Source organism: Python bivittatus, unplaced genomic scaffold (assembly GCF_059951505.1).
Source record: "Python bivittatus isolate LINGU-HERP-01145 unplaced genomic scaffold, Pbiv_v1 ctg000390_np1212, whole genome shotgun sequence".
Lineage (NCBI taxonomy): Eukaryota > Metazoa > Chordata > Lepidosauria > Squamata > Pythonidae > Python > Python bivittatus.
Genome location: NW_028277070.1, coordinates 2652349 through 2667765, shown reverse-complemented (window position 1 = coordinate 2667765; position 15417 = coordinate 2652349). Strand labels below are relative to the sequence as shown.

Genomic DNA, 15417 nt, shown 5'->3' with positions numbered 1-15417 from the left:
TTTCCTTTTGTTTCTAACATACCAAATTAACTCTTTTTATTACTTCAGGTATTTCTCACATTCTCTCATTCTAAGCTTGAGTTTTTCTATGGTTTCTGGAGACTACCTCACACTCTTCTTTGGCTGTCTTCCCCTTCTCTTCTCTTCAGCATTTTAGAGACCCCTGCATGTATCCATACTGGCCTTTTTAGATCCCCCCCCCCTTTTTTTCCCTTTCTTGTTGGGTTTTTTTATGATTGAGCCTACAATCTAGTATGTAGCTCTGACTCTTCTCAGTTCCTCCTCCTCTGAATATCATGTATTCAACAATAACACAATCACTTTCTCCCAAGGTGCCAATCTCACTCACATCTTCAACCAATCCCTTCCTGTTGGTGAGGTTTATGTCCAGAACAGCAGCTCCTCTTGTTCTTTCTTCTACCTTCTGACAAATGAAGTTATCAGCAAGATAGGACCAAAAAATGTTGGACCTTTCGACTCCTGACAGATTTAGATTCCCAGCAGGTGCCAGGATAATTGAAATCCACCATCATCACTATCTCGTGCTTCTTTGAAAGACTGGTCATCTGATGCTGAAAGATCTCGTTGGTATCTTCTGCCTGCCTAAGTGGTCTACAATAATCTCCCAGAATGATACTACTTTGGTTTCTCTCTCCTTTTATTCTTACTCAGATACTTTCAACAAGAATTCCATGCTCCAGTTCTTATATTTCTGTGCAAATATATATATTTTCTTTACCTGCAGTGCAACACCCCCCACTCGTTCTGCTCAATCTATTCCTTTTGAATAAGTTGCAGCCTTCCAGGGGTGTTTGCCAATCATAAGTACCATCCCACCAAGTTTCAGTGATGCCCATCACATCAAATGTGTCTTCCTGAATTAGGATTTCTAACCCTTCCTGTTGATTTCACCTCTTCCGTGCATTGGTGTAGCAACATCTCAGCTTTTCAGAGGCATAATGGTGCTGTGCAGCAGCCTCCGTGGGCTGAAGAACAAAATGGGGGCAGTGAGATACCGGCGCAAGAGTGACTCTACTTTGTAGTCACTCCTGGCCCTGCCTCATTCCTGGAGGAACGGCTGCATATCCTAAATTAGCAATTAGTTCCAATTTGAATACTAAGGCTAAAGTACGCTGGCCTGTAATAAGTCACAGTTGCCAATTAAGCTCAGACATAATTAACTGGGTCTGGATTTCAGAGTAAGCCAAGCTACAATATAGTTCAGTGTGTCATGAGAACACACACCAGAGCTGAACAATGATGATGAAAGGCTCTCGTTGTAAGTACCCATGAGGGACAAGGGAGGGCAAGGGAGGAAACGTGTGTCACAACATTGCAACACAAATTCTGCCCCTTAGGTACTTGCATTATGTCATCATGCAAGCACAAAAGAGTGGGGCTGAGCTGTAATGTTATGACATACACTTTACGACCATTCAGTGTCATTAGGAACAGAGGCCTCTGGCTCCTCTATTGTCTCCCAGTCTAAATTTGGAATGATGCTCCTTCCTACTGAGGCCTTGGCATCTCCTTTCTAACAGCAACTGTTGTGCTCCTCACACATGAAAAGCACAAATAACATAATGCACGTACTCCTAGGGCGGCCCTGTTGTCCCTACTCTTAAACGGACAGTCGCAGTCCAGCTTCATTCCTCTCCCTAAAACGCTAACGGCACCTTTGTTCCCCATAATGCCACAATTTGGAACAAGGTAACTGGGATTCTGTGCTCAGACACAACTGGGAAGTGCTGCAATGGCCACATCGACCTCTTGCTGCCCCACCAGCAATCTTCTCCCAGAGCTCTGTGGGGAAAAAGTGCATTTAATGAGAAGGGCTCAAATCAGAGGTAACCCAGACCTGCTTTTCTCACTGCTAATAAAATTGTGAATGGCACAGCAATGTGCAAAGGATAGAGTTAACCAAAGTGTGTGTGTGTGTCTGGGCATGTGTGCATACACACCAGGTGGAAAATAGTCTATTGGTTCTGTAGTTATCTCCTTCTTCCTGCAGCTGGTCGCCAAACTCTGCCGATATCAAAGCCCCATCCATGTTTCTCCCTGCAAGTGCAAGGGAGATATCGGGAGACAGATACCCAAATATAGAGGGAATGGATGATTCTGGGGAAAAAAGAGTCTGCATCACAGAGATGCAGAAAAGGACGAATGGCACACCCATGTTTTTGGTTCCAAGTCATCATATTTAAACTTCTGTTCTTCACAGGCCATCCTGGTATGCAGCAACTGGAGGACTAAGGGACACTTTGATGAACATGGTATCTCCAACTGAAATGGGATACAGAACTCTACAAAGTGTTCCTGTTTGGCTACCTGCTGGGCACAGACTTTGCCTTAATCATTCTTTCAAAGGAGAAGAACATTTTGGTGAAATTCCCCTGGGATAACTCCGGTTTCTTGCGCTCGTTTCATGATGAGGTGGCCAAGTGGTGCATGAGTGGGCATCAATCTTTCATGGTACAGTCCCCTCTCTAGCAGCAGGCAGCCATCTTCATTAAAATTAAGCTGCTTATTAAACTTAATGTGTCTCTTAAACCACCCAGGCGTCTTTTTTTCAGGCTGCCCCAGAAGCTGGAAATAGTCAGCCTGACGGAAGCAGCAGAGAAACATTCCTTTGGAATCGTTTTCAAAGCGTGCTAAGCCTTAATATTGACAACCACAAAAAGAGCAACATTCCACAGAAATTGCTTTAAGCAAATTTAAATCATAGTGAAAACAAGTTAAAAACCAGAGTTAGAAGAATGGGGGGGGGGGGGGAGGAAGCTTATTTCAACCAACTTAGAAAAATACAGTTTTAAATGTGAAAAGGCCTGGCCGTAAGATTTAAAAAGATGAAAAAGAACTAGGCACAAAATATGCCATGTTGGCAGTGGGGAGGGTATTGCAAAGGGAGACCCAAAGGTATATTAATCTGGGGTTAATTGGCAATGCAAACTGCTGAGAACTAGCGGGGGGACAGCCCCTGTCTCGGTAATCAGAAAATGTTGAGAGGAAAGTGGGAGGGGGCTGTCGGATCTGGGCAGTAATGGTCCAGATCGCCACCAGATGCTTGCAAAGACATAGGAAAACTCTGATTGTGGCTGCCCACCTAGTCCAGATATGGCATGCCTGTTTTTTTCAGGAGGCCAGGTAGAGAGCCCCCAGGGGGTGGGGGGTGAGTCCAGCCCGCATGTGTGGCCATATTCTGAATGGCAGGGAAATGAGGTCCCTTCTAAGAGTCAAGGAGGGCAGGATGGATGTTTTGAAGAGGAAGTGTCAGGTTCAGCCCAAAGAACTCCACAAGACGGTATAGATACCGTTCTGTTGCGTTTATTAGCTTCCACAAAGACAGAAATCTCTCCAGACTGAACCCCAGTTCCCAAGCCAGCCAGCCACAACACCCTGAATTCCTTAGGGAGGTGCCAGCCTCATCTTCTTGAACTTCCCACGCTCCTGTTGAGGGCTAAGGAAATGCTTATCTCCCTGAGCCTGGCCTTCATAAGTCCATTCCATCACAGCAATGGAGCTCGGGTTCACTCCTGCTGCTGAGGCGGTGCAGCAGAAGCAGCTGAGGGACCCTCCTCTTCCTTTTCTCTCACCCCCCTCAATGGCCACAAATTTTCTTGCCCTTGCAGTTTTCCTATAATTAGGGTTACCATTCTGGGGCTGTAAAATCTGGATGACCACCAGATGGCAGCAAAGAGACACCGAACACTTGGTGAGGCCATCTCGATTTTTACAACCCAGACCTGGTGGCCTTAGTGAACTTCTCACTTCAGGCTGGTTCAGGGAGATAAGGAAAGGGAGCCGTCTGTGGATCTTGTTAGCTTCAGCCAAAGGAAACTGTCCAACAGGTACGGGATAATGACAACAACAACAACAATTCATGATATGTATAAGACTACCAAATCAGAGAAACTCAAGGAAGGAGACAGTTAAGAACGCCAACACCCTACATTTCAAGTGACCTGCAATGAAAGCTACAGGGGTGTTCAGAGGCATGAAACCCACCCTCCCTTACCCAAAGCAAAGATGATCTGTGCACAAGATGTCTCATGCTCTAGGAAAACTGGAAGCAGAGTCTGTTCACTGGAAATCTCCCTATTTTGGAGAACACTATGGTCCCAGCCCCTTTTTCATATCTTCTTTCTAGCACATGGAGATCAGGTAAACTGAATTCTTGCTTTACGATAAGGTGGGTTGGACAAAATTTTGGACGAAAAAATACTGATGAATGAAAGAGCTGGGTAGCATTTGAAGAGAGCTAGTTATGGACTGTGTTCTAACAAGATGCTCTACCAGCTCAGTTCAAGACCTCACAGCTGTATTTGTACAACACACCCAATCTGTTGAGTATTGTTAAATTGATTGTGCCGATCCAGAAAATGGAATGATTTGGGAATCAAGTGAAGCACGCTATGTGAATAGCAACGAGTGTACTAACTATACAAACTAGTGTAGGTTCAAGTCCCCCTTGAGCTTCAGAAGCCCGCTGGGTGTCTTCCGGCCAGTCACACTCTCTGTGCCAGGTCCACCTCCTAGGGGGATATGGGGAACGCCAAGCATTGCCTCAAACTCTCAGATACAAGAGGCAAGTAATGGTAATCCAGCTGTTTCCTTCCAGCTGAGAATAACACTGGACTTCTCATCAGCACGGCTGCCATTTTACAGCCTGAGTGCCTGACTCTAACCCACATTTCATAGCCCATTATATACATAATACATGTCTGTCTGCGTCTGTGTGTGTGTGTGTATGGTGTGCGCACGTGTGTATATATAAACACACATACACAAATGCACACACCCACACAATTTCCCCCTCTGCTCATGCACACATTGTAATTCAAGAAATAGAGAAAAGCAGAGGAGGATGCTTCTGAAATTAATTACTTTCTAACTCATTTGCTCAAGAGCTACTGTGCTGGGAACATGTGAAGAATTATAACCTTAATTAGGGAGTAAACGACCCCTAACTCATAACGGTGTCTGCCGGCTTGGGAAGCTATTTGCTAGCAACGATGAAATGCATCCTGGTCAATTCCAGTCCTGACAAGGGAAGAAGAGGCTCGCAGCAGCTTGAAACTGGATCCAGTCCCTGGGATTTCTCAGCCATCTCCAGAGGTCCTGCACTGGAGCTGACCTCAGAAGACACGAGGGGGAGAGAGGCTGCTAACAGGGGATAAGCCATCTTTTGGGGCAAAGGGCCAAACAGAATATTGCGAATACCTCATGGGCAGACTTAGAAAATGGCTGCCCCGAGAGACTTGGCAATTCACATAATGGCTGTCAATGGCCAGTCGGAAAATATCTATTGACCAGGATATAACTAGCCCCTAGGAAATTCTCCGCCATCCCAGTGTGATCTCTGAAAGACCCAAAGGATCGGTGGGGAGCTAAAGGCTGGTGCTTTGCTTCGCAGGAATCCAAATTCCTATTTATTTTATTTTCATTAAAAGGATTCTTAAGAGTTGGGCATGGCAAGGATCCTGTAGTGGTATGCGGGAAAGACCTTGGGAGACGGGGCGAGAGACACTGCCTAGGGAATGGTCAGGTAAGAGACAGCATAGCCCACAGCTGGATAGTAGGTGAGGCAAGAGGCTCAGAAGGGGCCCTTCCTGGTTTTTTGGGTTGTAAAGGAGACGGTGGGAGAACTGTACTGTCAGAGTCTGCACACTCATTTCCCGAGTTCAGTAAATCCTCTGGACTCTAATTAGTTCCATTAAAGATTTCTTTATTGAGAGAAATGTACAGCATCTATAGATTGTTGAGTCTAACCATTCAGACTTGCAAGATACTTTCAGACTTGCAAGATTCTGTTAATGTATAGCTTTACAGTAAAGTAGAATTAGCTTATCTGGTTGTGTCTCCCATCTGGTCTACCTGACCTGTGGGCACTAAGGGAGATAGTATATGGTATGCCTGTTTGTATGAATCCATTCTTCTTCCTGGGTGAAAAAGCTGATGAGCTCAGTTCACACATGGCACAATTAGAGAGCAAGTAACTAGAAGGCAAGGACTGAGTTATCCCATTTCAGTTCAAAACAGATTCAGCTGATCCCTGTTGGGAGAGTAAATCCAGTGGCCCCAGTGCTCCAGCACCGCTTGACCAAAGTGGCGGGGGGGGCACGGATCGAGAGCTGAAGGTTTCCTCTGCTCCCTCTTTGGCTGTCATTCCGCCTCTTCTTTATCTAGAACAGTATTCAAACTTGGCAGCATTAAGATGTGTGCCCTTCAGCCCCCAGAATTCCCCAGCCAACAATTGCTGTGAGCTTGCCTGCTGGTATTGGGGGATCAAAATGCCCTCCCTGCGTCCCTGAGGAGCCTGGCATCTCTATTAGCTTCTAAAAAGGGCCTGAAAAACACATCTCTTTGTTAAAGCATTTAACCACTGGATTTGTTAACTTTAATTATTAATTCTATTTGCTTCACTTGTTTAATTGCTATTTTAAGGGTTTTTAATGTCTTGATTCTAAAGTTGTTGTTTACGCTAAACCACTGAGAAACTTTGATAACCAGCAAATAAATAAATAAATGTCTGGAAACAAATGCGCATTATAGATCAGCTAGAGACCAGGTGACATCTTCTAAAATTGCCTGTGAAACGGACCTTTCTGGAAAAGAAGTTCTTGAGCCCGGAGATGTGTGCTACCCTGTCCTCCTGCAGCACCCAGTGCAGTCACACTGAGGAGCCCTTTCCCTGGTCCTCATCAGTGCTGGGACAGAGAAAAAGGTTTCTCCCATCAAATCTCAGAGAATCAGCAAACTTGAATGGGAGATACCTGTATATAATTTATCAGGCTGTAAAAGAGACGGTGGGAGATTTGTACTTGATTGATGTCAGCCTCCCCAGGTAAACCAGACAGGAAACGTGACCAGATGAGCTAATTCTACTTTATTGTAAGGCTACATTAACAGAATCTTGCAAGTCTGAAAGTACAAATCTCCTGCCGTCTCTTTTTCAGCCGGATAAGTTGGGGAGGTTCCTTTCTGAGTTTCCTTCTCTGCCCATTATGCAACTGTGGGCTATGCTCCCCCCTTATCTGATCATTCCCTAGGCAGCATCTCTTCCCCCCATCTCCCAAGGTCATTCCCACATACCATTACATCAGGTGCACGTGTTTTAGGGTTTTGTACAAGCCAACCCATTCCATTAGTTTATGATTAAACACACCCAGAATAGGAGTTAATTTAGTAACTAGGTTAAATATGAAGGTGGCTAGTAACCTGAGGAATTAGATGAAAGGTTAAATTTCCAGTTTGTCCAATAAGGCCTCACTAGAAGAATAATTTTGATTGCCCAGGCCTATCACTGTTTCTTCTGAAGAACATCATGAAAATTTTTGGAACACAACACCTTCCAGACTTGCTCTGTGGCTGGGTGAGTTTCCTTCCACATGGAGGCCTTGGCCTTGGCCACTGTGGGTGCCCTCTGGGTGATTTGACCTCCATCAGCCCCAGGTAGCATGGCCAATGACCAGAGTTAGGTGGAAAATGGACTCAACAGAACCCGCTGATAAGCAGGGTTCTTGTGATGGAATGGACTTATGAAGGCCAGGCTCAGGGAGATAAGCGTGTTCTTAGCCCCCAGCAGGAGCGTGGGAAGTTCAAGAAGATGAGGCTGGCACCTCCCTAAGGAATTCAGGGTGTTGTGGCTGGCTGGCTTGGGAACTGGGGTTCAGTCTGGGGAGATTTCTGTCTGGAGGTTGTAGCTAATAAACGCAACAGAATTGTATTTGCATTGTCTCATGGAGTTCTTTGGGCTGAACCTGACAGTTCTTCCACTCTGCAATTTTCAACATCGGTTCTCCCATAAAGTTATCTGGAGAGGAAAGACAGTAAAAGGAGGCCTTGTAAAGCAGCTTGCAGATGGGAAGTATCAGTGGTATCTATAAAAAGTTTGTGCCTTGCATAAGCAATGTCACTGAAGCTTTCCATATGACAGTGATTCTGCATCAGATGTCACGGGTGATGAAGTTCTTGGAGAAATGATAACCCTGTGAGAAAGAACTGCCTAACAGGATCAGATCAAAAAGAGAACAAAGGACGATCATCACCAGCACTGTCACCTCAGCCACCTCCAAAGATGTCACAGCTTCACCTCTCCCCGTGACCCAGCATTCATGATGTTCAAAGTCAAAAATACAAGGGCCGCTTCTTCTCATCCAGAGAATGTTTGGGCCCTTTCATAACAATGGCCCCATCCAGCAAGAGGGGAGAAGATCATTTGAAGACAGCACAGCTAAAGAGAAAAGCGGGCCCCTTCCTGCCATGTAAATTCCAAAGTGATGAGATAAGTGGCATGAGAGTACTTTAAAAAAAAAGTGAATAATACATAAATTAAAATTAAAATTAAGCACACACGGAGATACTCTGAGATTTAGAATTCTTGTGAAATGTATACCAATCTAATAATTTTGGAGGTCAGTGGATGCTCCCTGCAGAGAGATTCTGATGCCCAAAGGTGCCTGTTGCCTTCCCCTTCTTACGGATTCTACCATCCCTTATCCCTGAAAAGCTGGATAAACAATCAGATTCAATCAACCCTCCCTTTAAGGCTCAAATAAAATGGTCTTCTCCGTGCTGGCTCAGGGTGGGTGAGCACTGAAGTCTCCTAGTTCTAAGAACTGCTCTAATTGACCTTCCTTCCTTAGACCGCCATCTCTGCCAGCCTCCTGCCACCCTTCCCAGCCCAGTGGCTGGTCCATTCCTTACTGAAAGGATGGTCCATGTTTGAGGGGGTTTGCAAGTCACAAGAAGGAGTCCAGTTGAAACTTTCTGGCACTTTTTCACATTTCTGTGAGGTTTAAGGGTAGGAATGGGAGCAGGAGGATGGCAGTGACCTCTGGGAAGCAAAAACTTCTATCCCAGCCCTTAAACTCCTGCCAATCATGCTGTTGATTTGGGGGGCAGGGGGTCCTGATGTTTTTTAAAGGATGGAATGGAAGGGTGTGCCTAATTCTGCCCCAAAAATGGTGCTGTTGAAAACCAGCCATTTTTGTATCAACACTCAGTGGCAAGAACTTGGGCACTGGGGGGTACCAATGGAGTGGCCCGTCCCTGCATTATTGCAAATCCAGGAAGGTCAGCTGAAGAAGTCTCAGTTCTCCACGTCTCATTTCTGACTTTCTGAAAAACGCATCAGCCAATCTGACTATTCAGGTCCCCATGAATGATGAGGAACCTCTCCAACAGTACTGCAGAACCATTTCTCACTTCATCTGATTAAACTGGCATTTTAAAAAGCTGGAAATGGGAGAGAAATCTTTGCCTTGGCAGGTGAGATCACACTTTCAGATGAATGCTGGGGATGGAATAGTGTGCCAGGCCCCAAGGAAGGATGTGCCAGATTCTTTTCCCAAACAAAGGAGACCCTGCCTACAAAGCACTGTTTGCACTAAAGAGAAAAGTTTGATGCCCCCAAATGGATGGTCCTCCTCTTCCAATTTGCTAGCACATTCTGAACTCTTGTGACTCTTGCACAATACCGACGGTTACAATTAATGCTCAGTACCAAGGGTTTTTCTCTATCACTCTGCAGGCAGAGGAAGGAAATGGGCAATTTCTCCAAGGTCTTCCAGGAGACTGAGAAATTCTTCAGTAAGTTCTCAAAGGTAGGACTCTCCCTTAGTGGTGTCAGTATCAACCATTACTGAGAAAGGCTCTGAGTGGATTTCCCTCCCAAAGTCTCTTTTGGGACTGAATGGAAACAGAGGAAGCCAGGGAGGCTGCTGGAAAGCAGACAGGACCATGAAAGATTCACCCACACCCTTTGGTTACCTTGCCACTAAATGTATATAGGAACGTCACATGCCTGGAAATTTCTGTCAAATGTGTTCTTTTTTCAAACAATTTTAAAAGCAAATAGTCTTTTATCCAAGTGCATGAGTACTAGTAGAATACTAGCTACAATACTGTACATCTCATCTTTCTTCAGAAGCCATTCACCATAGACAACATTACAAATAATGACAAAGACAAATGATTAAAACCAAGCAGTTCAAAATATTATGGGGAAAATAACAGCGCTGAGTTACATGACTGACTTAGTGTATTAACATCATATATTACGTCCATCGTTGACCTAGTTAAACATATCATCTAAGACACATCTTGCTTGGAGATTTGTGGGTGACCTTTCTGGATCTCCAGTAGATGAGGGTGAGTGACCAGGACCTTTGAGAGACTTGATGCAAGACAGGGGTGTTAGAAAGATTGCCTTCAGCCTGGCCTCTGGAGGCCTTTCTTAAGAATATTTTTTGGGGGATACAGTTGCTGGTTTGGCTGGCTAAGTGCCCCTATTCAGGCCAGGATGACAGCTTTATCTGAGCTCTCTGCCACACACACACACACACATATATATATATAGAGAGAGAGAGAAAGAGAGAGAGATTTAACAGCAATAATAAGAACTAATACAAATTAAAACAGAACAAAGAAAGGGAAAAGGAACTGGAGAAATAAAAGAAAAAGCTAAAAATGCAATAAGAAAAAAAGTAGAAGAGAGTAGAAAAAAGTTAAAGATACAAAGAAAGATATAAAGAAGCGGCTTCCAGACTTCTTCAAAGCAGTTAAAAGCACAATTATATTTTAACATCTCTCTCTAAAGTTATATCATGACTCTTTTCTTTCTATAATCTATCGGGTCTAATTGTCAAAACCATACATCACAAGCTCATTTTTTTTTTCATATTTATGCAAAAAGTCCATGAGGATATTGTCTTTTCTCTAATCAAGGACATCCGTTTGTCCGTCTCAGCAAGTTCTATCAATTTTACCAACCCTTCCTCCATGGTGGGGAACGCCAAATCTTTCCATCTTTGAGCATACAGTAATCTCGCCACAGTAATCATACATTGCTGCGCTCTCTGCCTTCGTGAAAAAGCCTGCTGCAAACATTTATCAACTGACATCTCAGGATTCAGTTATGTTTCTCATACGATGCCAAATCACGGGGTTGCTCCTTCCCTTACTTCTGGTTACTGGGACTTTCGAGCAGACGTTTGAGCAGATCCTGCACTGACCAGCTTCTACATTTGGGCATCTGAGTGCAGACGGAGAGGATAACCATCCTTGCTGTTGGGTTCACATGTGTGTTTTGTAAGGGTTTTTTCCCCCCCTTTGGCAGAATTTGGTAACAAAACATTAGTACGCCAGCTTGGAGAGAGGTTGGCTCAGACACGTTCTGGGTAAATGCGTTCTAATTAGGCTGGCCCATTTGTCGTGTCCTCGTTAGTATGCATTTTACCCCAAATGACCTTCAGGAAGCTCCAAGGGGGCTAGATTACAAGTGACAGGGCTAAGGAAAGCCCGATCATTTTTTGTCTCTTTGTCACAGACGGACATTATCGCGAGCCTTTTAAAATTACAAAATCTCTCATCAATCATTGATTAGACTTCAGCAACCTCACTTAGCTTGGGCTACACTTCCTTTCACCATCTTCATCTGATCTGTTGGTAAATGGGGATAGGGAAAATAAGGGCAAGGGTAGGATTGATTTTTTGAGTTGAATTTGATTTGAGTTTGAGTGGCACAGAATCCCTGGAAGAACTGCTGAATTAACTGCATTAACTCTGCACCCTGGAAAAAGGCTTTGGTGTTATCCAATCAAAGAGAGACATTCCAAAATGAGATGCCACTATGCAAAATGATTTGCTCTTTTATCTTCTCTTTTTCATTGTTTTAGGCTTTCTTCAGGAATTTCGGGGGAGGAAAGAGAAGATGGTGGCTGCAACCAGGTGATCACACCCTTTTTCATGGGTGTGCCACTGCTGATTCAAATATTCACCACTTACCTGCCCATGTGGGGTGGGTTTTTTTTTTAATAAACAAGTTAGAGCTACTTAGCACTCCCTTAAAAAGGGTGCTGAAAATACAGTTGGAAGTGCCTGAGAGTAATGGGATGTGGAAATAGGATAGAATCATTCAATTGTAGAGTTAGAAAGGACCTAAATGGTCGTCAGGTTCGACCCCCTGCACACTGCAGGATTCACTCCACCATCCCCAACAGAGGACTCTGTCTGAAAACCTCCAGTGAAGGGAAAGAAACCACTCCATGTGGTGACATATTCCACTGATTGACAGCTCTTCCTGTGAAGAAGTTCTTCTAAGGCCTCATCTGCATCTGCATCCTTGAGGTTTCATCCCATTAGCTCTAGTCTTACTCTCTGGAGCAAGTGAGAATACTGTAAGTCCGAACCCTCCACGATGTGACAGCCCTTCGGATATTTGGAGACAGCTATCATGTCTCCTCTCCACTTTCTCTCCTGCAAGCTAAACGTACCCAGCTCTTTTAACCAGCCCTTGTAAGACTTGGTTTCCACCGTCTTGCTAGCCCTTCTCTGGACTTGCTCCAGTTTACCAATGTCTTTTTTACACTGGGGCAGAACTGAACGCGATACCCCAAGTGAGGCCCGACCAAGGCAGAGCAGAGCAGAGCAGAGCAGAGCAGAGCAGAGCAGAGCAGAGCAGAGCAGAGCAGAGCAGAGCAGAGCAGAGCGGGATAATTACTTCCCACGATCTGGACTCTGCGCCCCTCTTGATGCTCCTCAGGATGTCGTTGGCCTTCTTTGCAGCTGCCTTACCCTGCTGGGACATGTTGAGCTTGTGATCCACTAGTGCCCCCAAGTCCTTCCCACATGCGTTGCTCGAGCCAGATTTCCCCCTTTCTGTACATGCTTCTTTCGTTTTTCTTATCTAGATGCATGACTTTACATTTCTCCATGTTAAATTTCATTCCATTTGTTTTCGCCCACTGTTCTAGCTAAGTCTTTTTGATTTTTTCCCCTCTCCTGCCAAATATTAGCCACCCCTCCTAGCTTTGTATCATCTGCAAATTTGGTAAGCATTCCCTCAATGCCCTTGTCCAGATCGTTTATAAAAATGCCGAACAGCACCAGGCCCAGGACAGAGTCCTGTGGCACCCCACTCGAGATGTCTCTTCAGCTAGATTTGATTATAATTATCCTTTGAGGAGGATCCTTGAGCCAATTGTAGATCCACTTAACGACTGAGTTGTCAAACCCATATTTGGCCATTTTGTTGATAAGGAGACTTCAAGAAAAGCTTTGCTGAAGTCAAGATATACTATATCCACGGCATTTCCCCAATCAGCGAGGCTAGTAACTCTATCAAGAAAGGAGATCAAGTTTGGCATGACTCCTTCGGCATGAATCCATGTTGTCACCTGTTAATTAATGAATTCCTATCAGTGCTCACAGACCTGCTGTTTGGTCTTCTACTCAAGGACCTTGCCCAGCACTGATGTCAAGCTCATAGGCCTGTAGTTTCCCAGGTCCTGCTTCTTTTCATTTTTGAAAATAGGAACAACGTTAGTCCTCCGCCAGTCTTCTGGGACATTGCCTGTTCTCCAGGACTTCTCCAAGATGACAGAGCATGGTTCTGCAATCACCTCAGTTAGTTCTTCCAACAATTTACAGTGTCATTCATCTGGCCCTGGAAACTTTAAATCATTTAGGCTGGCGAGGACTTTCCTCACTCGCTCTGTGCTTGAGCTTCAGTTCCCTTCCCCCCCAGCGGCACAGCAAAAGCCACCTGATGGTGTGTTTACCCTCTGAGAGAAAAGAGGTACAAAACAGGGGCTGATGTCAGCCCTATAAGGTAGATCAGACTAAGAAACAGACCCCATAGGGACCTAAAGCTATGTTTATTAGAACAGCCACAGTAGCAGAATCTTGCAAGTCCGAATGTGCTTCCCTTCCTCCCTTTTTCATCTTTGCATGAATCTTCATGTGAATTGTGAGGGGGAGCCGTCCAAGACATTTTCGTAAAACTCTTTCCTGGCCTGGGCTTAAGCCTTGCTTCTCCGATCGTTGCCTTGGTAATGGCCCCTCTATCCATCAAAGCCATCTTCTATACTTCCTATACAGGTAGTCCTCGCTTAGCAACCTGGCAACTCCGTCACTAAGCGCCGCAGTCGCTAAGCGAAATATCACAGGACCGCAACAGGCTTACGACCTCGCAACTTCGGTAGTTAAGTGAAACACCGTGGTTGTTAAGCAAAGCCGCACACGACCACAGCTTGCGATTTTACTTCTGTCTTCTCTATTCACTCTGCTTGTTGCACACCAGTTGCGAAGCATGCGAGTTTTGCTTATATAAATGGTAGGCTTCCAGCACTGTGTTCCACTTGTGTGTATCATCCCATCATGTTTCATTAATATGGGACGCGGTGGTGCAGGGCTTAATGACGCTGGAGTTTGCCGGTCAGAAATGGTCGGCACTCTGGTGGTTCGGGCCCGGCTCCGCAGAACGGGGTGAGCTCCCATCCCTTATCCCAGCTTCTGCTCACCCAGCAGTTCGAAAGCAATTCCATCTGCGAGTAGATAAATGGGGACTCCCGTCTAGATGGGAGGAACTGGCGGTGCTGCGCGGGGGAGCAAAATACCGGTGCTGGACCGAACTCCGAATGCAGCCGGCACGAGCGACGATCGATGCGAGCGGCGAGAAAGATCCACGGAGGAGGAAAAAGCCCGGATGACCCCCTAACGACCACTGCTGGTCACATAGTGTAATATGTAGATTTGTAATTGTAAGAATTGTTAGTCACTGTTAGCATTATATATACTTCGTGAGCCGCCCAGAGTTCCCCATTGGGGGGAGATGGGCGGAGAATAAATCGAATATATAAATAAAGAAAAATTTTTAAAAATTAATAGCTGTGACGTCATATTTACGTCCCTGTGCTAGGATTTCCAGAACAACTGTTCTTGTTCATTTCCCATACTTTGTGCACTGGTATAAAGGCACCCTAGTCTAGCACTCCTTACCAGCCTGACTCTTGCACTTCCCTGCCCGTTTCTTTCCCTGCGTCCCACCCTTCTTTTTCTGGCTGTATGACCACCTTCCCCATCCTCAGTTGTCAACTGTATACTCAACTCCAGTGTTTTACTATGCTCCCCCGTTTGAACCAGTTTAAAGCTCTCTTGCTGAGCATGGCAGGGCACCTGATAGAATCATTTAGCCCATGCAATGTCTTTAGGGGAGCAGGGTAATCATTTCATCTTGTTCTTCCCAGGGATACTTTCTGCCATGTCTGGCTACAATCAATTTTGCATTTTTCAAGGTGTAAGAGCTGAGCGTATGACAGAAGTTTAAGATTCTGTCACCTTCTAATTTTCCAGCCCTTACTCCATCTCGTGATGTTGCAAATGTGTTCCCCTCTGAAAAGAACTGTATGCAGGAACTGAACATACAAATAGGAAGGACCAGACTCTCCACCAGTGAAGTTGAAAACAGAGTTGGACTACATTTAAATGGATCCATCTGTTAGATGTCTGATGACTGGGTGCTCCTCTATAAGGGTTGAATAGCTGGTAGACTCTTTGAAGAGAACTGCCAAGCCTTATCGCTAAAACCACCTCCATTTGGCTCAAGTGATGTCTCAATCTGAACCAATTTCTAAT

The 15417-nt window shown here is 45.1% G+C and overlaps 1 protein-coding gene across 1 annotated transcript in view; it reads right to left on the bottom strand.

Annotated features, from left to right (window-relative positions):
* Positions 1-15417, bottom strand: part of RTN4R (reticulon 4 receptor) — a 103314-nt gene that overhangs the window by 17214 nt on the left and 70683 nt on the right. The gene's annotated exons all lie outside the window — the stretch shown is intronic.